At 41.4% G+C, this 26,798-nt stretch overlaps 1 long non-coding RNA gene and 1 pseudogene across 1 annotated transcript; both read left to right on the top strand.

The window, feature by feature from the left end:
* The first annotated feature begins 15,059 nt into the window (after positions 1-15,059).
* Positions 15,060-15,178, top strand: LOC112844385 (uncharacterized; annotated as a pseudogene).
* A 6,086-nt stretch (positions 15,179-21,264) lies between these two features.
* On the top strand, positions 21,265-26,692 carry LOC102076605 (uncharacterized). The gene is made up of 3 exons (XR_003217105.1): positions 21,265-21,341; positions 26,231-26,301; positions 26,612-26,692. It is a non-coding gene; the product is annotated as an uncharacterized LOC102076605 (long non-coding RNA).
* The last annotated feature ends 106 nt before the right edge of the window (positions 26,693-26,798 follow it).

Here is a 26,798-nt window from a genome sequence, read left to right on the forward strand (position 1 = left end):
ATTGTACACCTTCATCCACTAAACAAGTTCATTTCAAATTTGATGCCTGCTACAGGTCCCAAAAAAGTTGGAATTGGGGCAACAAATGGCTGAAAAGCAAGAAGTTTAAAAAGATTAACCTGGGAGAACTTCTAGCAAGTAATTAATATCAAGTCTGCAACATGATTAGGCCAATTCAGGACCCGGAGAAGAGTCTGGTTGCTAAATTGGCCTGTCTGCAGTCCAGATCTTTCACCTACAGAGAACATTTGGCACATCAAACTACTTCAAAGACAATTATGAACTCTTCAGCAGCTGGAAAGGTATACTCCAAAACTCTAGAACTCATAACTTGGATGCCCAGATGTCTTTGAACTGTTTTGAAAAGATGAGGAGATGCTACACCATTGCAAACATGCCCCTGTGCTAGCTGTTTTGGACCTGTAGCAAACATCACATTTGAAATGAGCTGAGCTGGTGAATAAATTGTAAAACCAACTTTTTCTATTCATGAAGCCAGATAACAAACACCAATTAGTTAACACACACTAATGTCTAAAAGACCTGGATGATGTGTAATTTTCAGCTTCAAAATTCAGATAAAACTGAGGTTATTGTACTCGGCCCTGAAAATCTTAGAAATATGGTATCTAATCAGATACTTACTCTGGATGGCATACCTTGGCCTCCAGTAACACTGTGAGGAACCTTGGAGTCATTTTTGACCAGGACATGTCCTTCAATGCACATATTAAACAAATATGTGGGACTGCTTTCTTCCATCTTTCTCTAAAGTTAGAAAAATTCTGTCTTTGAGTAATGCTGAAAAAGTAGTTCATGCATTTATTACTTCTAAGCTGAACTACTTCAATCTGTTTTTATCAGGGTGTATTATCAGGATGGCCAAAAACTCCCTGAAAAGCTTTAAGTTAATCCAAAATGCAGCAGCAAGAGTACTGAGAAGCACTAGAAAGAGCATATTTCTCTATATTGGAACTGAATTTAAAGTTCTGTTCCTCACATACAAGGTCTTGAATAATCAGACCCCATCTAAACCTTATACTATCAACCCATTAGTACATTTTGCTCTCAGACTGTGGGCTTACTTGTGGAGTATTTAGAAGTAGAATGGGAGGCAGAGCCTTCAGTTTTCAGGAACCTCTTCTATGGAAGCAGCTTCCAGTTTGGATTTGGGAGACAGACACTATCTCTACTTTTGAGAATAGATTTAAAACCTTCCTATTTGCTAAATCGTATAGTAGGCTGGATCAGGTGACCCTGAATCCTCCCTTAGTTATGCTTCATATGATTGTTGGAGTTCTCTGTTTTCTTCGTATCATTGTAGGGTCTTTATCCAACAATATGAAACGCTATGCGGCAACTGTTGTTGGTGCTATATAAATAAAACTGAATTAATCATAGTTTAGTATCAAGTCAGTTAAAAATCTGGGATATTGATCTGATCAGTTAAGTAACAGAAGGGTTGTTCATCAGTTTCAGCTGCTTTGGTGTTAATGACATTAACAGTGCACTAGAGGGGCAACAATTAGACGGCCCCCAAAACAGAAAATAATTTTACAGGTGGAGCCAAAAGACATTTTTCCCTTCTCATCTTTCTGAATGTTTTTTTAACCTATCCTTTCTGGCTGTTGTAGCAAGCAGAATCATGGTCTGAAAGCTTTGTTGTGCCAACACACTTGCTTTGCCAAGAGGAGCACTATAGAGCGTCTGTAGGCTCATCTTGTTAATCTTTTTGATTTGTTTATGATTTTAAATAATTCTATTTTATTAGATTATTTAAATTGGCCTACCTTAGTTGACATAACCCAACACTGACCATAAGGATCAGTATAATGCAGGCTTTACAATAAATTCACCACAATACTGCAAGCTAACCTCTTATCCCACAAACTACAGAGTATTTTCATGTAACATTTAAATAACACAAAGTTAGTGTACTTTGTTTTAACCTCTCTTCTTCCTTTCCTGTCCTGTCTTTCTTATCTTGCTCCAACTCTCAGTGAAGTTGGCTCACCTTCTTTTCTCTTCCTTTTAAATACAGCAGCTGATCCTTTAGCTAGCAACACACTGTGAGACAAACTGCACACAAACAGTTTGTGTTTGTTGATGCTTGTTGAGCTTCATTTGAAATTACCTGACAGTGAAAAAATGTTACTTCCTTTAAAGTTGCTCCTGTTCTGTAACACTAGATAAATATTTTAAAGTACCAAGGCCACAACTTACGGACTGCACTCATTCCAGCCCACTTTGAACCAAAAGCAATGAGCCTGTTTTGAAAAGGTAAGGTGTATAAAGTACAGATATTTGTGTTAAAATGTAGGATGTAAAAGTAAAAAGTTGTCAGAAAAAAATAAATATTCAAGTAAAGTACAGATACCTGAAAATTCTACTTAAGTAGAGTAACGAAGTATTTAGCTGTTGACCCACATGAAGAAAGGCATGGGTCATTACCACCAGAGGTTTGGGTGACAGAAACTGCTGTCTATTATCTCTACTATTACTACTGTCACACTATGTCATAGGTCATATGACCTATTGACGTCATCTGATGCAAGACGTGCCTGAGAACGATCTCAAAACCGGATTGTAGATGGCAGACAGTTGGTGTCATAAGCTGCCATCTCTGTTCAAAGATGGTTGTTCACAGTGGACATAGATGGCCTCTTTCACTCCTCTTTTAAACCATCTTTTTGGTCCAAAATTGATCTTCTTGAAAGAGTGACCTTTCACCTTTTGTATAGCTGAGTCATGCCCTGTCGAGGGGCTCTTCAATGTTGTTCCATGTCTTTTATGAAGTAATTGTTTAGTTTCTGCACTTCTACAGTGGGTAAACCAGACAACCTGCCTGTAATGAGGAACACCTTTTTTCTCTAACATGTTTACTGTAAGAATGTAAGAATAGACAGTTTGGGTCACTTCCACCAACTAATAGACTTTTCCTTTCAGCTGTTGAACAAGATTATGAATGTGGTCATTTTTAAAGGTTTACCTTATTTATACCAGGCCTCTGCAGTCAGTTCCTCTACTCTGTTTGAAGCCTACATCTCAGTCAGGATTTGAATACAAAGGAACTAGAAGGAGTCACCTTATATTTCAGTGGTCATCCGTCATAAAGCTGAAAGGTTCAGAAGTCTCTCACTCCCATCCAGCTGGTGCAACATCAGATTCACACCAGCATCATCTTTCTTGGTGAAGGCCTGTGTGTGCAGTGAATATTTAAAAATCAGGACACAGAGAGTCGATATCCTGTATCACACTATGTGATCACGACAACCTTAAGCAAGGATGTTTTTTAAATATAAAATCAGAATATATGAAGAAAAGATTTTTAGAATATCAGCAAATTAAATCCATAGTAAAAAAGAGATTTAAACCAGGTCAAGATGAACTACAAACACCACCAAGTGTGGTTCAATTTCTGACTCTTAAAACCCCCAAATTACTGTCCAAAATATACAGAATGCTTTCTAAAATAGATGAATCAATATCACTTCCTATTGCAAAATGGGAAGCGGATTTATCAGTTAACTTAGACCAAAACTTCTGGTCTCAGATTTGCTCAAAAACCTTTCATCTAATTAGAAATCCCAGTCTTCAATTAATTCAATACAAAATACTACATAGAGTGCACTATACAGGTCATCGGATGTTCAAGATGGGCTTTACATCTACCAACAACTGCTCACACTGCCAAACCAATTCACCGGACAATTATATCCACGCTCTTTGGTTCTGTCCACCAGTTCAGAAGTTTTGCCGCGAGATATGTGAAGACTTATCAAAGTGTCTGAAATGTAACATTCCAACTTCGCCTTTAGTGTGTTTGTTGGGCAGCTTAGATAATGTCACTACAGAAAAGAATATAGCCCATATGGTTTTCACTGCACTATGCATAGCCAAGAAAACAGTCCTCATGAACTGGAAAAATAAAAATAATCTTAATTTTAACCAATATAGAAATTATCTATTAGATCACATTAGTCTTGATACAGCCTCTGCCACCACATCAGATCAATTGCTCTGGGCTCCTTTGATCAGCTCCATCACCTAGTGGGGGTGGGGGGTCATAGTTTGGTCCCACCTTCACTGTTGTGATAGGTGTGGGGGTAGGGACAGGCTTAGGGCATCGGGGGGTTCCCAGGAGCATCTTCCTTGGGGGGCTCAACCCGGGGTAGCGGTCATGGCCAATTAAGGGCTCTGTTGGCTCTTGGGTGACGGTTTCCTCGTGGCTGCGTGCAGCGGGGCTAGGGGAGGGTCTGTGCTGACGGACGTGGGTTACTGACCTGGTAGCCTGGCTGCCCCTGGGTGGGTCCGGGATGGGCGTGAGGTTCTGGGGGCGTTCCGTCTCTGGGCTGGGGCCCTGGCCGGGCCTCAGGGCCTGGGTCCTGGTTGGTGTGTTGCTGGGGTTGTGGGCGGGTGGGTGTATGGGGGCCCAGCCCTGGCGCAGGGTGCCGCCGGTGCATCGAGCCACCTGGGGGGCTCTTCAACTGGTGGGGGAGGTTGTCACATCTTGCAGGAGCTTTCCTCTCTTCGGGAACTCTCTCTGCAGGAGGGGGAGATACAGGAGAGGTGGAGGAAGCTCTCAGCCTGGGCGTCTATTGTCTTGTGTAGTCTGGAAGATGAGTGGATGATGGGGTGGGTGTAGTTTTCTCTGTGGTGGGGTCGGGTGGACTGTCCCGGGCTCTGTGGGGCTGGGCGGCGCTGCTGCACTGGGCCCCGGTCCGGATGGGCCTGGGCCCCCTTTCCCTGGCGGGTTGCAGAGTATGGGGGTGCCTACTGGGGTCAGCGGGGGAGCTGGCCCCAGGGAGGGGTCACTTGCCCCTCCCTTCCTTCCCTCCCCATCTCCAGCTGCCTCCCTCTTCTCGCTCCACCACAGTCACCCACACATGCAGGGCCTTGGGGTAGGGGTGTGTCACCAGGGTGCAGGGGAGGCATCCCCCCCCTCTGTCCCCTTCTGGCTGCCTCTGCCTCAATTTTATCCCACAACTTAGACATTCACATTACTCACACTCTCATTACACATACATATAGGATCTTGGGGTGGGCACGCCACACAGAATCCAAATTACCATCAGGGTGTACACCTCACCCCTGGCGTCGTTGCCCACCTCTCAATTTTAAATACACGTAGACATTGAGGGCTAGCAGGAGGGGCTATGCGCCTACCTGCTGCTCTGGCAGGTAGCTCCATGCCCTCCTGGGTTTTAAATGCACCTTAGAACACACATACATCAACACTACATATGAGCGGGTGGAGGGAGGTTTGGAGTCTTCACACACCCCGTTCTCTGCGGCCTGCTGGAGCGGGGGGGCTAGGAGGAGGAGTTGGCCGTCCGACTGGGGTCTGGAATGTGGGGCCTCCCTGCTGCTGCGGAGTCGGGGCGGTCTGCTTCTCCCCACCGCAGGGAAAAGGGTAACACCACCTGGGTCTGGGTGCAGTTTCCCCCTCCAGGGGCAAGGGTACCCGGACCCGGTTCTTAGAGTACGCTTGGGGAGAGTGACTGTGTGTACAGCGTCTCTTTATGTCTGTCTCCGCGTTGGTTGAGTGTGGAATAATTGCCTATGAGAGCATGAGGGTGGGAATGGATGTTTGTATCTGTGTGTGCCTGTATGTCTGTGTCTATATGTCAGGTTGGGTATCAGACGCCACCTCTCTGGGGACATCTCAGGCCCTCCAAGGTTTGGAGGCCTATCTCCCCCCACCACTTCCCCTGCCGGTGGCGGACGCCCTCAGACATCGGTGCGTTGGTGGTTCTCTGTGTCCGGGGGTGGGCGCCCAGGTACACACCGGCTCACTCCTTGGCGGCTGCTTATCGGGGCCTGGAGCCTGGGGCTCGCTCGGGCCACTTCGGAGGCGGGGTGTCCTCGGCCTCTCGGCCCGGGGCTCGGTCACTCAGGCACAGCTGGCTGCCGGCGGAGCTCACGGGCACGTCACTGCAACCCCCCCGGCTTCTGCTCCGCGGCTGCTGAGTGACCCCTCATCTGGGACTCTCCTCAGCTCTTTCTGGGATAGTGACGCGGCTGCCCCTCTGTTGGTCTTCCTTGGTCTCTTGTGTTCTGGGGGCCTCTGGATGTCTGGAGTTTTGATCTCCTCCATACCTGCTTCATGCCCTGGAGGACGGGGCAGTGGCCCCCCACACCCTCTAGCAGATCATTACATGAAGGAACCTTTTAAAAACAAGCGCGTTCATGCTCACAGGTGTACACACAGGTGATCACACACAAACTACACCCTTTTTGGCTCTTACCTCAAAGCACACTGTGCGCTGTCGATCTTACGTGCTGCACAATAATGTCTAACATTTAGTATTTACTGTCATATTCCCATAGATCATTGTGATGTTGTTTATTACTCTCGTTTTCTTCTGCTTGCTTTCTCTTTCTTTCTCAACAGGAAAAAAAAAAAAAAAAAAAAAAAAAAAAAGAATATATGAAGTCTTAAAAGTTACGTTGTTATTTCACATCCTAGTTACATGCATTCATACATTACTGTTGGGTTGGTGTTGATTTATAAATGTAGACAAACACCACAAATGTAATTCTTCAGTAAAAATATTTGATAGCCACACTGAATCTGCATCTCAGACCCTGCACACTTGCAAATCTTGTTAAAATAAACTCATCATAACTAATTTCTGCTTAGTGAGCGCTATCCATTTTACACATCCACATAATGTTAGCTATATAAAATTATGAGTTTGATTACTTCATTACTTATGAAGTTTGTTAATGATGGACTAAAACCAAAGCTGTGCTGATGTGATGTACTGATGTTAAATCCTTTAGAGATTAAAATCCTAATCCCAAACTTTCAAAGATAACTTTTGTCTTTATTTGCATTGTTTCTTAATAATAATTTAATAATTTAATTCATTTCCTTCCCATCCAGTTAGGATATGGAAACACAACATTGTATAGAGATCTGGAGTTTCATAAAAAGGGGAACAAACACTCTGGTCCAAGAAAGGCGGTGTGCTCCAACTTCAGGGGATCCCACTCCTCAGCCTCCACAGGAAGTTCTATGACAGCGTACTGGAGAGTCCATCTGTTAGTTTGACCTCAGATCTAGGATGTGCATCACTATAACAAAACTACAATTATCATCCAAATTATAGCTACAAACTCTATATACACCCACTTTATTTCTATTTTAAAAATACTTTAAAGAAACTGTTAAAAGTTTGAGCTGAAATATGCTGGAACACCTTTTTAACTGTAAAACCTGCTATGAAAAACAAACTGCATCTACATGCTGTTGTGGTCGTTTCTCATCATATTTACACATTTATGTTTTCTATTCACAAACAGAGAAGTGGTAGGCTACTGTTTCTTAGAACTGATTCACTAGTGACTCACAGGTAACCGCCCAAATTATTCATGCCCCCTTCCTGTTTGTATGTTTTCTAGAACAGTATCCACCCTTAACCTAATCTTTCTGCTCAAAAGTGATGCAAACAGTTGAGGCCAAAGCTATTAGCCCCACAGGAATTATGGAACATTTTGCTAAACTTCTTCCCAATGTTTGAAGCTTGACATAATCAAACATTCACCAGTGATATTTAGTAGCTTTTTGTACATTTTGTAATATAAAATACATTTTTAGGCTTGCTTTATATCAAATATAACAAAAAATGGGGTGGCCAAAAATATTAACCCAGTGTGAATGTTTGCTTTCAAAACACCTAGAGTGATTAACCAATCAGCTTTGAAACCACGCCTGTGCAGTCAATTGGCTACCTAACAACATTCAGTCAGCATAAAAAGATTCCAAGGGACAGGGCACTTGAACACATGAGAGGAACTACTGTTACTGACCATGCCAAAGACAAAGGAAATCAATCTGGAGCTCAGAAAGAAGATAGTAGAGGCCCATGAGAAGGGGCAAGGCTACATTGCAATTTCCAAGCAATTCACAGTGTCTAGAACTGCTGTACGTTGCACCATTGCCAAGTACAAGGAGACAAATTCAGTAAGAAATAAGCGCAAGATTTAAGTCAGCGGGGCATGATTGTGGATGGCGTGCAGGTGCGTCCGCCTTCCCTGAACGGCACCCAGGCCACACCCTGCCAAAGGGGGCTAATAAATATATATATGAATACCAAGGAGATGCTCTGTCCCCACTGCTGTTCTGCATAGGCAGTCATAGTCTTGTCATTGACAAGACTGGCTAAAGATACCGACTACGGAATGGAGCAGTTGTCAGCCACCTCCTGTACATGGATGACATCAAGCTGTATGCCAAGAGTGAGCGAGACATCGATTCACTGATCCACACCACCAGGATATACAGCAATGACATCGCAATGTCATTCGGACTGGAGAAGTGTAGTCGGATAATAACAAAGAGAGGGAAGGTAGTCAGAACTGAGGGGATCGAACTACCAGAAGGCAACATTGCAGACATAGAGGACAGTTACAAGTTCCTGGGGATCCCGCAGGCGAATGGGAACCATGAAGAGGCCGCTAGGAAAGCTGCAACCACCAAGTACCTGCAGAGGGTCAGGCAAGTCCTGAGGAGTCAGCTGAACGGTAAGAACAAGATCCGGGCTATGAACACCTACGCCCTGCCCCTGATCAGGTACCCTGCTGGGGTAATAGGCTGGCCAAAGGAGGAGATAGAAGCCACTGACATAAAGACAAGAAAGCTCCTGACCATGCATGGAGGGTTTCACCCCAAGTCCAGCACCCTGAGGCTGTACGCTAAGCAGAAGGAAGGGGGCCGGGGACTGGTGAGTGTCAGCACCACAGTCCAGGATGAGACAAGAAACATCCAAGAATACATCACGAAGATGGCCCCAACTGACAGCGTGCTCAGTGAATACCTCAGGCAGCAGAAACCCAAGAAAGAGGAGGAAGGCAAGGAACCATCATGGAAGGACAGGCCCCTGCACGGTATGTACCACTGGCAGATAGCGGAGGTGGCTGATACCCAGAAATCCTACCAGTGGCTGGACAAAGCTGGACTGAAAGACAGCACAGAGGCACTAATCATGGCAGCACAAGAACAAGCTCTGAGTACAAGATCCATAGAGGCTGGGGTCTATCACACCAGGCAAGACCCCAGGTGCAGGCTGTGTAAAGATGCCCCTGAGACAATCCAGCACATAACAGCAGGGTGCAAGATGCTAGCAGGCAAGGCATACATGGAACGCCATAACCAAGTGGCCGGCATAGTGTACAGGAACATCTGTGCCAAATATGGCCTGGAAGTCCCGAGGTCAAAATGGGAGATGCCCCCAAGGGCGGTGGAGAATGACCGAGCTAAGATCCTGTGGGACTTCCAGATACAGATGGACAAAATGGTGGTGGCTAACCAACCAGACATAGTGGTGGTAGACAAACACAAGAAGACGGCCGTAGTGATCAATGTAGCGGTTCCGAATGACAGCAATATCAGGAAGAAGGAACACGAGAAGCTCGACAAATACCAAGGGCTCAGAGAAGAGCTCAAGAAGATGTGGAGGGTGAAGGTGACGGTGGTCCCAGTGGTAATCGGAGCACTAGGTGCGGTGACCCCCAAGCTAGTGGGTGGCTCCAGCGGATCCCGGGAACAACATCGGAGATCTCTGTCCAGAAGAGCGCAGTCCTGGGAACAGCTAAGATACTGCGCAGGACCCTCAAGCTCCCAGGCCTCTGGTAGAGGACCCGAGCTTGAAGGATTGACCGCCCGCAGGGGTGAGTGGCGAAATTTATTTATATATATATATATATATATATATATTAAAAAAAAACACCCATCATATATATATATGTATATTTCTTCTTGATATATAGCCATTCTAATTAAAAGATGCTCAAGTGTGCACCAATGCACTCAAATGCAGGCTTTTGAACCGTATGTTAATAAGTACATGAAGTGTGCTGAAAAAACTCTGTATCCATAATTTGTGGATCTACTGATTTGTTTTTCATGTGGCACCTTTTCTTTCACGAACTGCAGATGATAAAATCCTCTTTATTTGAGAAAGTATCCTTAAACTATTGTTGTTCATACTTACTGATTTCCCTATCTACTTCTTTACTATTTGAACAAGAAAAGTATTGTAGATTTAAAGACACATCTTAATTGAAGCAAAGGTGAAAATTTGGGATGAATTTTATGTGACTGTTCATATTAAATCCAACAAAGAGTGAAAATCCAAAAGCTGCTGCAATCCTTTGTATTAATGATCTCTGTGTGTGTGTGTGTGTGTGTGTGTGTGTGTGTGTGTGTGTGTGTGTGTGTGTGCATGCTTGCAGAAGGAAGGTCATGACAGGAGCTTTTTTGAATGCATTTTCAATGAGCTTTTTTACAAGAAGTGTAGTTCATACGTTGGAATAAATGTCTTCTTCTTGATACTTTATAAATATGAAACTCAAAAGATTTTGAGTTCATGCATATTGTGAAACAAGAATCTAAATCTTTGTGTCACAATGATTTCTATAAAAACATGTTGTTTATGGGGATAATGTGACAAATCTTTTGTGGTCCCTATTAATGATCAATGATAATTGAAGAGGAAGCTTGAACCCTGGCTCTGGAGATTTTCATGACAAGTGACAGCACAGACTATAAGAGAGCACGTTTTTTCATCATAAAGATTGTGATGTGAAGCATCAGCAGTACGTTAAATTGTCACTTCAGTAATGCTGCTGGGAGAAAAAAGTGTTGACTCATGTTTTTTAATAGATGACTTAAAACACTAAACTCTGATGTCAGGGCTTTATTTCAAGTTTAAAGAATATAACAACTGGTAACATAATGAGAGTTTTACTTCTCACTGCCCATGTTATGTTGTAGTATCCATTTATCATGTATGCTACTTTGCTCTGTGGGTTGTAAAATGTTTCATTGTAATCATGAAATAAACCAGACTTTCACTGTCTACATCTTTTACTGTTTTTCTGCTTTTGTTCACTCCAAGTTGGACAAAATCCACCGAGACCTGGAGGTAACTCACTAACAACGTGGATTTAGCTTAGTATTTAGCTGCTTTTTTCCCTAAACACAATCAGTTGACTGAGAGGAATGCCTGTAGTCCTCCACTTTGGTCATTGTGAACGTTGAAGGAGATTTGTTCCATAGACACCTTATACTTGTGTTTCCTTCACTTACATCCAACACTACTATGTTCTATTTAAATCCAGCTTCCTTTTATAGTTTGCAGTGTAATTTGTTAAACCGTTGCTCAACGAGCCAGAAGTGCAAGTCACTCTTTACTGACACATTGTAGATAAGTTTACTGCTGAACGACACAGCTAACAGTCTCACACATTCTTCAGATTTTGAAGTTTTGTGTGTAATGGTTTAGTCTCTCACACCTTCAAATCAAATCAAATCAAAATGTATTTATATAGCACATATTAAAAACAACAAAGTTGACCATAGTGCTTCACAGTCAGTAAAAGCATGAGACAATTAAAACAAAACAATAAGAAAACAGGGCTGGAAACAAAAGTTGACAACACAACAAGCCAGATAACAGCCAACTAGTTAGAATCGAAAGCCAAAGTAAAAAGAGAAGTTTTAAGACGTGATTTGAAAGACTGGATAGACTGGGCGGTACGAATATGAACAGGGAGGTTATTCCAGAGTCTAGGTGCTACGCTGCAAAGGCCGGTCACCTCTCGACTTCAGTCGAGACCTAGGTTGTGCTAGGAGAATGTGATTGGACGATCTAAGTGCTCTATTGGGATTGTACAAGTGGAGGAGTTCGGAAAGATAGCTGGGCACTAAATTATTTAAAATTTTTAAAAGTGAACAAAAGAATTTTAAAATCTATATGATATTTAACAGGGAACCAATGTAAGTTGGCTAAAATTGGAGTGATATGTTCATAGATTCTAGCACCTGTTAAGAGACGCGCAGCTGCATTCTGAACTAACTGAAGCCGGTAAACAGAAGAGTGCTGGAGGCCCAAGTAGAGGGAGTTACAGTAGTCCAGTCTTGATGTGATAAATGCGTGTATAAGCTTTTCAAGGTCCTTTAGAGGAAGGAATGACCTTGCTTTGGATGTCTGACACAACTGGTAAAAGCTGTTTTTTACCAGTGGAGACCTGTTTCTCAAGTTTAAAAGAGCTATCCAGGAACACTCCGAGGTTTCTTACAGTGAGCGAGAGATGGCTAGCAAGAGGACCTAGGGCATCAGCTAACTGGTCTGGCAGAATGTGACTATCAAAAACTATGATTTCGGTCTTATTCTCGTTCAGTGTAAGAAAATTATGTGATAACCAAATTTTAACTTCATGCAGACAGTTGAGCAGAGGTTGCAAAGAAGCAGACACATTGGATTTCAAAAGTGAGTAAATCTGGGTATCATCGGCATAACAGTGAAAGGAGATGTTATATTTTTTAAACATTAATCCCAACGGCATCATGTACAAAGAGAAAAGAGCAGGACCGAGCACGGACCCTTGAGGCACACCACAATAAATAGGGGCAGAGGCCGAGGAGTGTTGCCCCATAGCAACAGAGAACGACCTCTCTGAGAGGTAAGATTTAAACCAGGATAAAACCGTACCTTTGAGACCAACAACATGTTCCGATCTTGATAGAAGAATGTTGTGGTTAACCGTGTCAAAAGCAGCAGTCAAGTCTAGTAAAACTAAAACCACGGAATAGCCAGAGTCAATGGTTAAAAGAAGATCATTAAAAACTCTAAGTAAGGCTGTCTCTGTGCTGTGGCGAGGTTTAAAACCAGACTGAAATTTTCCGTTAATACCATTTGCATCTAAAAAGGTCTGAAGTTGTTTTAGAACTACCTTTTCCAATATTTTGGATATAAAAGGGAGTTTGGAGATCGGCCTGTAGTTAGTGAGAGCATTAGGGTCAAGGTTTTTCTTTTTCATAATAGGTTGCACAACAGCATGCTTAAAGACAGACGGTACACAACCTGATGACAATGATGCATTCAGTAGAAGCAAGATACAAGGACCTATAGTATGTAAAGCTTCCTTAAAGAAACGAGAAGGAAGAATATCGTGCGGGGAACGAGAGATTTTAAGATGATCAATTATATCTTTTAAAGCAGAATAAGACACTGGCTCAAACTGTTGAAAGACAGTCAAGCATTCAGAGACTGGAACTGGGTCTAAAACTGATGATGAATGAGATGGATGAGAAGCCCTTAGAACTGAGATTTTTTCAGAGAAATACTTTAAGAATTTATCACAAAAAGCAGGGGAGGCATCCCTATAAGTGATAGTGCAAGGGTTTATCACAGAGTTAAAAATATTAAAAAGGACTCGAGGGTTGTGGCTATTAGTCATAATAACACCTTACCCTTTTCTCCCCAGTATCACAACAGTATGATTCCCAAGGTACGGCTCAATAAACAAACAAAGACTCTAAAGTCAGAACAGAAAGATACAGTTGGAATATTAAAGATTCATTATTGTGTTTTTAAGATGCGTAGTAAACTACCCCCTCTTCTTCTTCTCTGTCTTGTTGCTGTTGTTGTGTTGTGTGCGTCTGTGTCTGTGTGTGTCTTAGAAGTAAAATTATACATTAACCATACTTACAAAAAACATTTTGAATTTCATTTAGAACTGAGATTCTAAGTTATAAGCAGAAATCTTATGCTCAGCCAGAAGCATGTTTCCCCACTTTCACAATGGTAAGGTGTCAAATCCACGACCTCAACAGATGGTTTGTTACACAGGGGTCAGAAGGGCAAGTCTCCCTTTACTGACACAGCCTCATGCACTTTAAGATTTTTGAAGTTTTTGTGTACAATGGTTTACCCACAGACGTAACTTCCCTTTTTTGATAAAGATCACTCCATCTGCATATTTCTTAAGAAATTAAGCGTGCTGCATCTTTATTAAGCTTTTATTTATAAATGCCTACACAATGATAGACACTATGTGCTCTGTGACATTATGGTCTTCTACTTCTGCTTCCATTGGTTTGCATTTTAAACGCTCAACCTTTTAGGTTGTTATGAACGGCTTATATTTCCAACATTTTTTTTTTTAATTTTTTTGTATGATGGAATGACTTAAGATACGAGATATTTAAACAGTTATAAAGGACAGTTTGATGACCTATACTATATGTAGCTCAAATATTTTAAGGATAATGTTTCTTAATGTAAAAGTGCAAAGAACTTTTGCATAGGATACAACATTTTGGAAACAGTTACCCCAGAACTTGTTGAACCTCCTCAGATCCTGTACTGTTATATCTATGAATGTAAGGTAAAACTTTCCACAGTACTCCCACTTAAGTAAGTAACCAAACACATAAATTCGCCCTTGCCAATAATCGACTGTTCCTTCAAAAAAGCAGCACAAACAGACAACTGACTCAGCAATGACAAGCAGAGCTACCCAAGGCCGATATTCAAGCAGAAAAAAGTATTTTTTTTGTGCCTCTACAGATTAAAAAAAAAATATGTTCAATAATTCAACAAGACCCGCGCCTTCAACGCGCGCACATTCAAATTTTGGAACAGCCTCAACCATTGTTACCATTGTTTAATGGTTTCTAGCTGCTCTCAAAAGTCAGACCTGCTCTTTAATCATTTGCTGTTTTAGCTTTTTGGTAGTCGTTGAAATGGTTTTATGAGCTTTTAGTTGAGATTATCACATTTCTGTGGAAACCACACATGTCTATATTTAAATTACAGATCTGGAGGTACATGCCCCAGTACCAGTGGCATTGGGGTTCAATCAATCGAAACGCATTGTGGGAGATGTAGCTTACAGTCAACATGCGCTTTTAAGCAGCATACAGTAAACTTATTTTAAAACAATCTGGCACATACTATCAGGGGCCACAAAATGACATGGCAGGCCACATTATGTTTTTATTGACAAATTACTTTGTAAAAAGCGTGTTGCTGCAGAATGTAGCTGTATAATCATAAATTAATGTTTTTATCTATAACATATCAAATTAATGTTAAAAAGTGTAGCTGGTCATTTAGTGCAGGACACTATTATGGAGTGTGACAGAGAACAGTCGACTAAGACCATGATGAATGTTTCTACATCATCTGTAAAAGGCCTTTTATGCGGCACGTGTCTACCAAATTTCCCCTTGTGGGACAATTAAAGGATTATTCTATTCTTCTATTGCTTACGGCCATACCACCTTGAACACGCCTGATTTTGTCTAATCTCGGAAGCTAATCAGGCTCGGGCCTGGGCAGTATTTTGATGGGAGACCGCCTGGGAATACCAGGTGCTGTAACTTTCTTTTTGAACTTCTACACACAAACTGCAGAGGACGCTGCTGCTCACTCATGGAAAACAGCATTAAATATATGTATACATATATATATATATATTAGGGATGGGTATGGAAAGCCGGTTCTTGTTGAGAACCGGTTCCCACTGTTTCAATTCCTTGGAATTGTTTGCCATTTTTGCAAACGATTCCCTTATCGATTTCAGTCGCCCCGAATGACGTCACCACGTTGCGGAGCTTCATTTACCTGGCAGGGCGCCTAAGCGGCTCAAACGCTCAAAAGTTTGGTTATAATTTACGAGAGCGGATGACAACAGGGCAACTTCCAATACTTGCAAAGTAGATATTTCATTTAAAGGAGGAAACACTATGAAAATGCAAAAGCATTTGCTCACAAAACACGGGATAACCTTAAATGAATGTCGTGTTTTTAATTCCGCTCCGGACTCGTGAATCTCAACCCAGCAGCAGCGGTAACGTTTGCACGTCCTCTCCCGTTAATGCGGCAGGTAAATAATCAACTAACAGTGCATATTATGTTAGCGTGATCTGCCTTATTACAAAACCTGCCATTACTGTGCATTTAGGTGACCATGATGAGAGAGACAGACAGAGTCTGGCTGGCTCAGATGCTGGCAGTTCTCGCTGCAGTCTACCGTTAGCGTCTCCTCTCAGGCCAGGATGAATGTCACCGAGCAGTGACTAAGTTTGTGGTCAAAGGCTTGCACCCATTTGCCACAGCAGATGCCCCGATTTTCGGTAAGTGAATGTGTTTAATTGTAGGCAGGGACATTACTGAAGATAAACACAGGACGTTTTTACCAGAGTGGGAGAGTTTATATTTTTTTGTTGAACGCAATGGCAAGCCATTCTGCCTTATATGTCAGACGTCATTAGCGCATTTTAAAGCTTCAAATCTTCAGCGCCACTTCAGCTCACTCCATTCTAACATCGACCAGGAATTTCCAAAAGGGACTGAACTTCGCAAGCACGAGTTGGCCACTTTGAAATGTCAGGCAGAAAAGCAGATACAGTTTTTCCAAAAATTTACGAAGCGGTCAGAGACCATAACGCTCGCATCCTATCAGTTGGCTTGGAACATTGCACGGGCTAAAAAGCCATACAATGAAGGGGAGTTCGTTAAAAAATGAAAACGACAAACTAAAACGCATGGTATCAGACGTCCAACTGTCCCGCCACACTGTTGAACACAGAATATCGGACATTAACACGGCTATTGAATCACAGTTGCACTCTGACCTTCGAGCATGTGAGTATTTTAGTGTCGCATTGGATGAGAGTTGTGATATACAAGACAAGCATCAGTTGGCAATATTTGCACAGTCTCTGTCAAACGATTGTGTGATCAAAGAAGAACTCCTGGATATTGTGCCATTAAAAGACAGAACCCGTGGCATAGATGTGAAAGAAAGATGTGATGGCTGCATTTGAAAAAGCAAATCTGCCCATAACGAAATTAACTGCAATAGCCACAGATGGAGCACCAGCCATGATGGGATCTGTGAACGGGCTTGTGGGGCTGTGCAAAGCTGACCAAACTATTCCTGAGTTTTGGAATTTCCACTGCATCATCCACATGGAGCAACTCGTGTCTAAATCATTGAATTTAGATAACGTCATGAAGCCTGTGATGGAAATCATGCGCTTAACCACAGGCAATTCAAGAATCTCATCGCTGAGCTGGACCAAGGGCTTCCAGGTGACCTGCTGCTGCACTGCACTGTGAGGTGGCTGTCAAAAGGCCAGGTACTCTCTCGCTTCTTTGAGCTTTTGGATGCCGTGAATCTGTTTATGGAAGAGAAGGACAAGGACTATCCCGAGCTCTCGGACATCAAGTGGATTATGGATCTGGCCTTTTTGGTCGACATGCTGTGTCACTTGGACAGACTGAACCTGACCCTGCAGGGTAAGTTAAAAATGCTTCCTGACCTGGTGCAAAGTGTGTTTGCGTTTGTCAACAAACTGAAGCTGTTCAAGACACATATTCAAAAGGGAGATTTAACGCATTTTCCCACTCTGCTAAAAGCCAGCGGGCAAGTCGCCAGCGCTGCCCTGAGTAAGCAAAGAGCCAGATATGCAACGCTGATTGAAAACTTCCATGAAAGTTTTGTGACCCAGTTCCATGACCTACAATTGAACAGGCCACAGATTACGTTCCTCATCGACCCATTTAATGCAGAAACCGGCTGTTTGAAAGTCCCGCTAGTCACAGGTGAAGCTGTGGCTGAGTTGGAGATGATCGATCTTTGTGAGGAGGACCAATTGAAACCTGCTTTAAGGGAAGGGACCATTGAGTTCTGGAAAAGTGTGCCAATGAAAAAATACCCCAATGTCAAACGGGCTGCGCTTAAGATACTGTCAATGTTTGGGTCAACATACGTCTGCAAGTCTGTGTTTTCTACCCTAAAACATGTGAAATCAAAGCATCGATCTGTTCTGACTGACACTCATGTGAAAGAATTGCTTCGAGTGGCAACAACGGAATACAAGCCAGATTTGAAGAGGATTGTTCAAGGCAAGGAATGCCAGAAGTCCCACTAAACAACATGCATTGTAAAGTAAATGCTATTGTAGATTATTATATTTTTGTTTGTGGACTTGGTTGAACTGAGAGTTTGTGTGTGTGAGACAGTGCACACAATGTTCATTGTTGAAAATGACTGGCCTGTGGTTTTAGTACTGTAGGAGTCCATTTCTGTCACGATCATGTTGGTGTGTGACATTTACAATAAATCTGGCTGAGCAGAGATGTGTGTATTTTTTGTGCGTGTGTGTGTGAGAGAGAGAGGGGGAGGAAAGGATGGGTGATGTTCATGTGTGCCCATGCGTATGATGTGGCTCTTTGCGGTAACACAGTAAAAAAAAGTGGCTCTTGGTCTCTGACTGGTTGGCCACCCCTGCCTTAGACACTGTGTCTGTTCATCTCTAGCCTCAGATTTTAAAACTGTGTTTGTCCGTCACAAAGCAATAAGTCACTGGTGCAACATCTAAGAAGCCTTGATATTACTGTGTCATATGAGGTCATTCAAAAAATCAAATCACTCCAATCAAACCAGTAAAAGTAATTATTTAGCCATGAGAGTTTTCTGCAGAAAAAGCTGCTTGCATAAACTCATTGTACTTTGGCAATATTTGTATAATAATATAAATATTAGTGCTAACACTATGGAGGACCATAAGAGCCACACGCATCGAAATAAAGAATTCTGTGCTTAAATAATGAATTGTAGAATAAATTCTGCATTTGTAAATTCATTTTTGAATTCCAATTTAAAGTGATTTTCAAAATACTTTTTAAAATGGTGATTCTACTTCTCATTTCAAAATGCATTTCCCTTTCCTGTTCGCTCAGGGATTAATTTTGGACTTCATTTTAAAAATCCTGCTGCTATTCAAATTAGCCACACCGTGGGAATGTAAGGGGCTCTCTGATTGGTTGGACAGACACAGGCTGTCTGCTTGGATTTTTCTAGCTCATAGCTTTGCCCTGCTAAGAAGCGTGTGTGCTTGTACAAAGGCTGTAACACCATCAGTGGCTGCAGTATGGAACAGATGTGGGTGTGTCCTCATCTCCCAGAGGAGTCCAAATCATCATCAAACAGCCCTACAGACACAAAAATGTGAAAATATAAACAACCAGACTATCACCAGTGATTTAAGTACTTTAAGACCTCTGTGAAAATCATTTACTGTATAAATCACTGAATTTAAGGTCCGTAAAATCACAGTGCATACAGAGAAAAGTACTAAACTGAATCAATTTCAGCTTTCGTTTTTCATGATGTACATTGTATTAATAATTAAATTTCATTATCAGTGTCTTTACCACACATTTGCCACACAGGTGTAGATACTGTAGGTTCAGTGACTGCTTAAATTCCACTGATTAGAATATACTGGACATTCAAAGCTAAGATTCAGCGCACTGTGTCAGAGGCTGGGATTTTATGAATTCATCATATATACAACCTTTGATAATCATTTATGTCCAGTTGAGAATGAATCTGTGCACTCACATATTAAATGAACTGAATGAGAGAACTGACAGCTGTTAATTTTGATCAGCCTGTCTCAGTTGTTTTAACTCCAAGTATCACAAAGTAATGTGGTAACATCTGACCTGATGAGTTTACTGTCAGCATTTTAATCGCTAGTTTAAAGGCTGTAGGTTGCAGCCGTTGCTCTAACATTGTATAAATGTAACAGGCCTCAGTGCTGGTTCTAACAGTCTGAGCTGCTTCCAGCTTTATTTGTGAAGAGCACAGCAGCTTACAAAACACGTAGCTAGCTCGTACAGCTGCGACGTAAAACTTTCATAAGCTAAGATGACCTTAAAATAACGGGGCTACGTGCAGTGAGGCTAGCGTTAGCCATGTTAGCACGTTACCTTCAACAGGTGGTCAGACTGAGTAAACAGGCACTCAGTCAGAGGTTGCGCTCTCCGTTTCGCTGCAGGGTCCCTTCATTCTTCACATATCTGTGTTGAGCCGATTGTAAATCCCGAGGCTGAACGGCCTTTGTACAAGCACACACGCTTCTTAGTAGGGCAAAGCTATGAGCTAGTAAAATCCAGGCAGACAGCTTATGTGTGTCCAACCAATCAGAGAGCTCCTTACATCGCACGGTGTGGCTAATTTGAATAGCAGCAGGATTTTTAAAATGAAGTTGTCCAATCCAACAGCTAATCCAAAAATTAATCCCTGAGCGAACAGGAAAGGGAAATGAATTTTGAAATGAGTGGAATCGCCATTTTAAAAAGCATTTTGAAAATCACTTTATTAAAGTGCAATTCCAAAAAGGATTTGAAATGAAGTTTTTAAAAAGCATTTTAAAAATCAGTTTATTAAATTGGAATTCAAAAATGAATTTACAAATGGAGAATTTATTCTACAATTCATTATTTATGCACAGAATTCTTTATTCCGATTCGTATGGCTCTTGTGGTCCTCCATATAACACAGCTTTAAGTTTAAGTTTGAACCTGCTTAGCTTCAAAGAGCTGGCTAAATGATAAGGCACCTCTCTATAGATGAAGTTTAACAGCCTTGCAAACATCTACACAAAGTGAATTTCCATATAAGACAGGAAAGAAAGAATAGGGTGTTACATGGATGGTGCACTCTGACAAACAAATTACTGCTTTTATTAAATTACAAATCTCGCAGTCTTGTTCACGAGTGACGTGAGAAGGGAACGGAAGTTCACAGATGGATTGATGCTGCGGGTGCAGACGCAGACTGGAGACACTGTACAGATCTGTCGTGGTGAAGAGAGAGCTGAACATAAAAGAGAAGCTCTCGCTTTACCAGTCGATCTACGTCCTTACCTTCAGCTATGGTAACAAAGCTTGGGTAGTGATCTCTCTGTTAGAGGGAGGTCTGGCCTTCTCTGCTTAGGCTGCTGCCCCAGTGACCCAGCCACGGATAAGCGAAAGAAAATGGATGGAAGAATTAAATTACAAAACGAATTATTCTGAGAAATTCTTTTCCCCTCGTTGCACCACTTTCACTTACACTTCTCCTACCTGTCAAATGCCACTTTAACTTTCTGGATGTATTTGATATTCACTCCAATACTATAGCTTTAACTGCACTTAATTCTTATTCCACAATGCGTTTATGTTTTCCCATTTTCAGTCACCACTCGAGTTTCAAAGCAGGAGAATCTTCAATAAAACCAAGACTGACAAAATGTGAAAAAAAGCTTTTGTGAAACTTTGAAGATGACATACATGTCAAGATTACTGAAAGGAAGTGTAATGCAGAAATGTCATGGAAGAAAATCTATAATGTTATAAGAATATCCATATATCGGTATATACTGAAGACTTCATAATCTACCAGATATGGACAACATTACATGACTTGATCTTGATTTTGTTATCTTTAAAATTATGGATATTTTACATATTAACTTGCATAGTGCAAGCTTTAATCGATTTCTGCTTAGATATAAATTCATTCAAACTGGTCAGATATGAAGGTGCTGACCTTTCCTCTGGCAAATATATGAACTCACTGCAAACAATCTGACTTTTCAGAGAGTTTCCTACATTGAAGATCTTCCTCATTCAACCAACTCCTGCCAACAACTGTGGGTGTTCAAGGCAACCAATCACTCTTTGGCTAACTGAAAAAAAGAAGACGAGGTGAGACATCTTTGCTAGTTATTGTCTGGAGCAAAAGTATCATCTAATTTGTAGTTCTAAATATCTAATGTATTTTTACTTTAATAGTTAAGCATGATTAACATTTAGGAAATACAAATAAACAAGTTAATAAATTAAATGAAATAATATCACCAAAAATTGATTCTGTTCATTTGGACGTAGAGTTTACAGTGGAAGAAACGTTTGCCACTCATTTAAGTGACTTCTTCAGTCTCAGCTGACTGCAGGTTTCCCCAATCTTATAAACAGTACATTTGAATAATGACTGAAAGCAGCCCACTGAAGGAACAATGGGCTGGGAGGTCAGTTCCTTCATCATGATTCTGCTAATTCTCATGACCATTGATTAATAACCACTGATCAATGGCCATGAGTACCATTCACAGAGAGTTGGAGAATGGCTGCAATCACAGCATTGTAAGATGGTAAAAGATGTACCCTTAGGCCCCCTCTTCGATTCAGACATGGTCTTTCCCTTTTCACGTAAATGGCCTCCTTGACTTCGCGCTCAAACCAGCGTTCCTCCCTGTCCAGGATGTGTACATCCTCATTATTGAAAGAGTGTCCACTGGCCTGTAGGTGTGAATAGGCTGCAGAGTCCTGGCCTGATGAGGTGGCTCTTCTGTGTTGTGCCATCCTCTTTGTCAGAGGTTGTTTGGTTTCCCAGATGTATAAATCCTGACAATCCTCCTGGCACTTAACAGCGTACACTATATTACTCTGTTTGTGTCGGGGACCCGATCCATGGGGTGGACCAATTTTTGGCGTGTTTTGGGGTTTAACAGCCACAGAGACCCGGTGTTTAGAAAAAAATGCGTCTCTACTGCTCTGATACTCCTGACACATACAGGATCACTGCAGGTTTTCGCTTAGGCGGCGGTTGTCCTTCTCTCCCGGATCGGCTGGAGCTTTCTTTTGGCAATTTGTACATGGAAGAAGTGGAAAAGAGGGCATTGCTATCCTACCATGGAACACCACCATGTGGATGATGCCTGGGTGAAAACCAAATCTCAGGACGTACCACATTTCACAGACCACATTAACTTGCTGGACCGAAACATCAAATTCACCAGGGAGAGTATGAAAAGTGGGAGGTTAGCCTTCTTAGACTGTGAGATTTCCATCAGTAATGGGGACGTCTAAAAGTTGATGTGTACCGGAAACCTACGCATACGGATCAGTACTTAAGGTTTGACTCTCATCATCTACTGGAGCATAAACTGGGTGTCATCAGGACGCTACAACACACCATCCCCACAGACACAGCGGCCAGGGAGGCAGAAGAACAGCACATAAAGAAGGCCCTGAGTAAATGTGGTTATCCCAGCTGGACATTTTGTCCAAAGAAGCACATTAAAACTATATGAAACTTGGCTTTTATCAAGCATGTAATGACTTTATTTAATTAAGGTAGTCTTAGGTAGTCAGACTGAAGTTGATAGCATTTTGCAGATCTGTTTTCCTCGCTGCCTGACCCCATCAGTCTCATAAAGCATCATTTCTTATGCACCCTGGTGTGACAGTGGTTTCATGGCGCTACAGGTTACCTGAGCACATCAGACAGAAACTGTCGAAGTGTGAGGTCAGTTATAGTACGGTTGAAACGAGTGCTCGGCCATCCAGTGGGTGGTCGACCCCTCGTGCACAGCTCAGGAGTCGCAGACAGTCCCCTCTGAGGCCTTCCCCAAACTGCAGCCTAAATTCACGCTCAAGCCATCTGCCATTATCTACTAGAAATGCTGTCAAACCTAAAATGAGGATGTGGTCTCAGCTGGTGAAATTGCAATTTAAACTGCTTTGAGGCAACTGCAGTTGTGAATTGAATTGAACAGGATGAAACTGGGATAATACCTTTACTTAACTTCATTAATCATTATTAGTTTAACATTGACAAATAGTACTTGACTAATATCAGGAGCCAAACAGAAAAAGAAAACTAAAAACAAACTAAACTAGTATTTCAGATGCTGAAAATAAACAATTACAGTTGTTCAAATTTGCTGTCAGCGAGTTAGGTCTTATACATGTAGTCAACTTAACGAATCAATATTACATGTACAAAGTACAGAACTGAAAATAAAACTAAATATAAAAATGAACTGGTTCTTATATAAAACTTGCTATGTGACAAATCATCGGTATGCGTTTGGAGGCATGAGAGCCGTTTGGAATGAATCTATACACGTAAATATGTTTTTTGTTTTGATAATGAATCGCTTTGTAAAAAAACTACCTGATAGGGTTAAGGTTAAAGTTAAGGTTAGAGTTAATGTTAGGGAAAGGGCTGGAATGGACAGCTGGAGCCTCTGCTCCAAGTGTGTGTTACTGTCGCGAGCTGCATTCTGTTGTATTAAAATCTGGAGCGTCTCATAAGGATGCTGAAGGGTACCTTTCACATTACTATGAAATGCCTCGGGCCGTGACAAATTGTCTGTATGTTACGCGTTGGAATAAGAACTGAGGGCAGCTGTATTTGGGCCTTTATTGGCTACAGAGATTCATAAGAGGTAGGGGTAAGGAAATGTGGCTTCCAGTAATTGTCCTGAACGTACACATGAGAAAACTTCTAAATCAGAAAAGAAGCATAAAAGTAATCTTAAAATGTGTATTGTGCATGTTACTCTGCTACAACTGGGATCATGTACCGCATAAAAAGACCAGATAGTCTATGTGATGTGGATGCTAGAGCTAAAGCCATGGTTGATATTTGTCCTTGTAGTATTTTACTTTTGTTTTGCTTTAGCCAAACATAGAAAGAAAATAACAAACATTTTCTAATACTTATGTCTTATGAGATTCCTTATGATCAAACTGAGACAAGACCACAGTCTGTGAGGACCTGAAGGCCCCAATCGCAATAAGATGCTCGCATAAAACAAGCATTATAAAGACAACATATGTTGATCAAATAGCGCTGCAGTCATTGTCTTCATACTGGTAGTGATGATGCAGTTCTGATAATGCCTGTAAAACAAAGATTAACCATATATCGTGCTCAGTGGTGAAACTGCTTTGTAAGTTTCTTACAAACCATTTATACTGATTAAAAAAACAGAAATGAGAATGCTATATCTGAGCAGAGATAAGCAACAGACAGCTGTGAAAGTAAGATATTCAAAGTCACTGAGCCAAAGACGCAGCTACAGAACTCATGACTCAAGACTCTGCAAAATATATCCTTTCAAGAAACAAAGCTAAAAAATGAGTTTATTGTTCATTATGATTGTGAGCAGATATAATCTGACCTGTTTTTACGTTTAGATCTTACATGATGTGTAAAGGATCACTCAGGCAGACAGAAAACAGCCTCGAGGCCTGTACTAATGTTTACTGAACTTATTTACAGTGAATCAACAATCCAAACACAATGACCGACACTAGTGACGGTCCTGATTCCACAGGGCAGTGACAGATCCAAACCACTTCACAGAGTCTTTAGAATTAATCCTGAACAGCTCACCACTTTCCAACATTGGCTTCTCCACAGGAATCTGCACACAGGAAAATAACTAACGATGGACATACTGAACATTTGTGAGAAATCCAGTACGTTTTTTATGAAGCGTGTATCAAGGCTTGCTTATTTAAGAGCGAGTAATGTCTCTGATGAGAAAATTATTAGAGTCTTGCTGTTTCAGAAAGTGGTTTGAGTGCTGGTGTGATTAATGACCATGCATTGGATACCTGCAAAATTTGCCTGCTCATGTTGGAGACTCACCTGTTTCACCTCTTTCTTTGTGTGTGCCAAGCAACTGGGGTACAACAACACCTAATCTATATAATCTAAGCAGAGGTGCATCTATCCAAATCTTTACAGGCTTTCTGCGGGATACCCGTAAACCCCTGCTTCTTAGGACATGTGAAAGGGTTTTCACCAGAGGTGGAGAGGTTATTACCAAAAAGAGAAGCCGGATGAGTCCAAGCACAGTGGAAAAATATTATTTTTAATTACATTTATTTATATAGCACCAAATCGCAAAATCAGTCACTTCAAGGTGCTTATATGTAAGATAAAACCTTACAATAATACAAGGAAATCAGAAGACCCCAACAATTATATGAACCCCTATGAGCAAACAGGGTGAAACACACACACGGTAGGGATGGTATTCTCAATACCACGTTGATATCCACCACCATCTCCATGCAGCATATCGAAGGCATTACATTCATGCAGATTAATTGCATGCTGTGGGTCAAATGTTTGTGCATGTTGGAGGCATCGCCCCTTCTTGTAGGATCAGTGCTGGGTTGTTAGTCAAAAATGTAATGCATTGCACATATTACACAGAACACTGTTCTTACAAGTATTGCAATGCATTATTTACTCATTACATTACTTAAACTGATTACATTACTTTTGTGTTACTCTGTAAATAGCTGAAACACATTGTCACATTATAACCATTTAACAGTATAAACCTTAGGAAACAGTCCCACACACCAACACAAATCCCAATCCTAATGAGGACACATGTATGAACTTTCTCTTAGTATTTAGGTATGAACACAAAGCAAAAATGAAAGCCAGCCTCTAAAGCGATCGCCACAGTGATTCTACTTTAGAAACACGAACAGGTAGAAATGGAGGCTTCAAGCCTGATTGTTCATCCTGATTGTTTGGCCTGCAAATATGCAAGAAAACGTATTTTTTGTACAACAACAGAAAAGCCAGCTGTGAGTGACAAAATTTGTTTGATGCTGTGATCATGTGGCATTAAGTTTCTGAAACACAAACAGAGAAGTGGTACATTTTCTTAGAACTGGTGCACTGGTGATGGAGGTGATGATTTAAATGATTATATAAGGTGGTGCTGCTGAAATGTATAAAAATCAAAGTGGCAAGAACCAAGTGTTCTTTGTTCCAGTTTGACCGACTTGAACGTAACAGCGTGTCTCAGCTACACTCTGCTCATCTCGAGTCTTCGCTTCTCATTTGGTAAGAACGTTTTGTTTGTATAATAAAAATATGTACAATAAAAATATTTAATACTCAACAGGCTCATGTTCTACACCTCCAAGGAAGTATAACAACCCTCTCCTGCCACACTTTATCTACTTTACAATCCAGACATGGGCTTAAAATAATGCTGATATTATCTGGGTTCTGTGAGCACACAAATCCTGTATAACCTACATGCATGTATAGTTTGAGACCAGTCTTTATTTAAATAATCTTCAATTTTTATTCTAACTATCAGATGTTACCTATTCAATCATGTAATTGATTTATTGTAATCTTTCGCCAGCTTCAGAGCATTTCACCTGCTGTTCCAGACAACCCACTTGTGCCTGATCCGCTGCAGGTTAACCAACCAACCAACCAACCACTCATTAGTGAAACAAAAAATAAGGTAAGTGTCCAGATTTGGTTTATAAATACTCATTTAACAGATACATTAGCAAGAATGCTGTGCTGGATGTCTTCTAGTGCAG

The sequence above is a fragment of the Oreochromis niloticus genome, unplaced genomic scaffold (assembly GCF_001858045.2).
Source record: "Oreochromis niloticus isolate F11D_XX unplaced genomic scaffold, O_niloticus_UMD_NMBU tig00000039_pilon, whole genome shotgun sequence".
NCBI lineage: Eukaryota > Metazoa > Chordata > Actinopteri > Cichliformes > Cichlidae > Oreochromis > Oreochromis niloticus.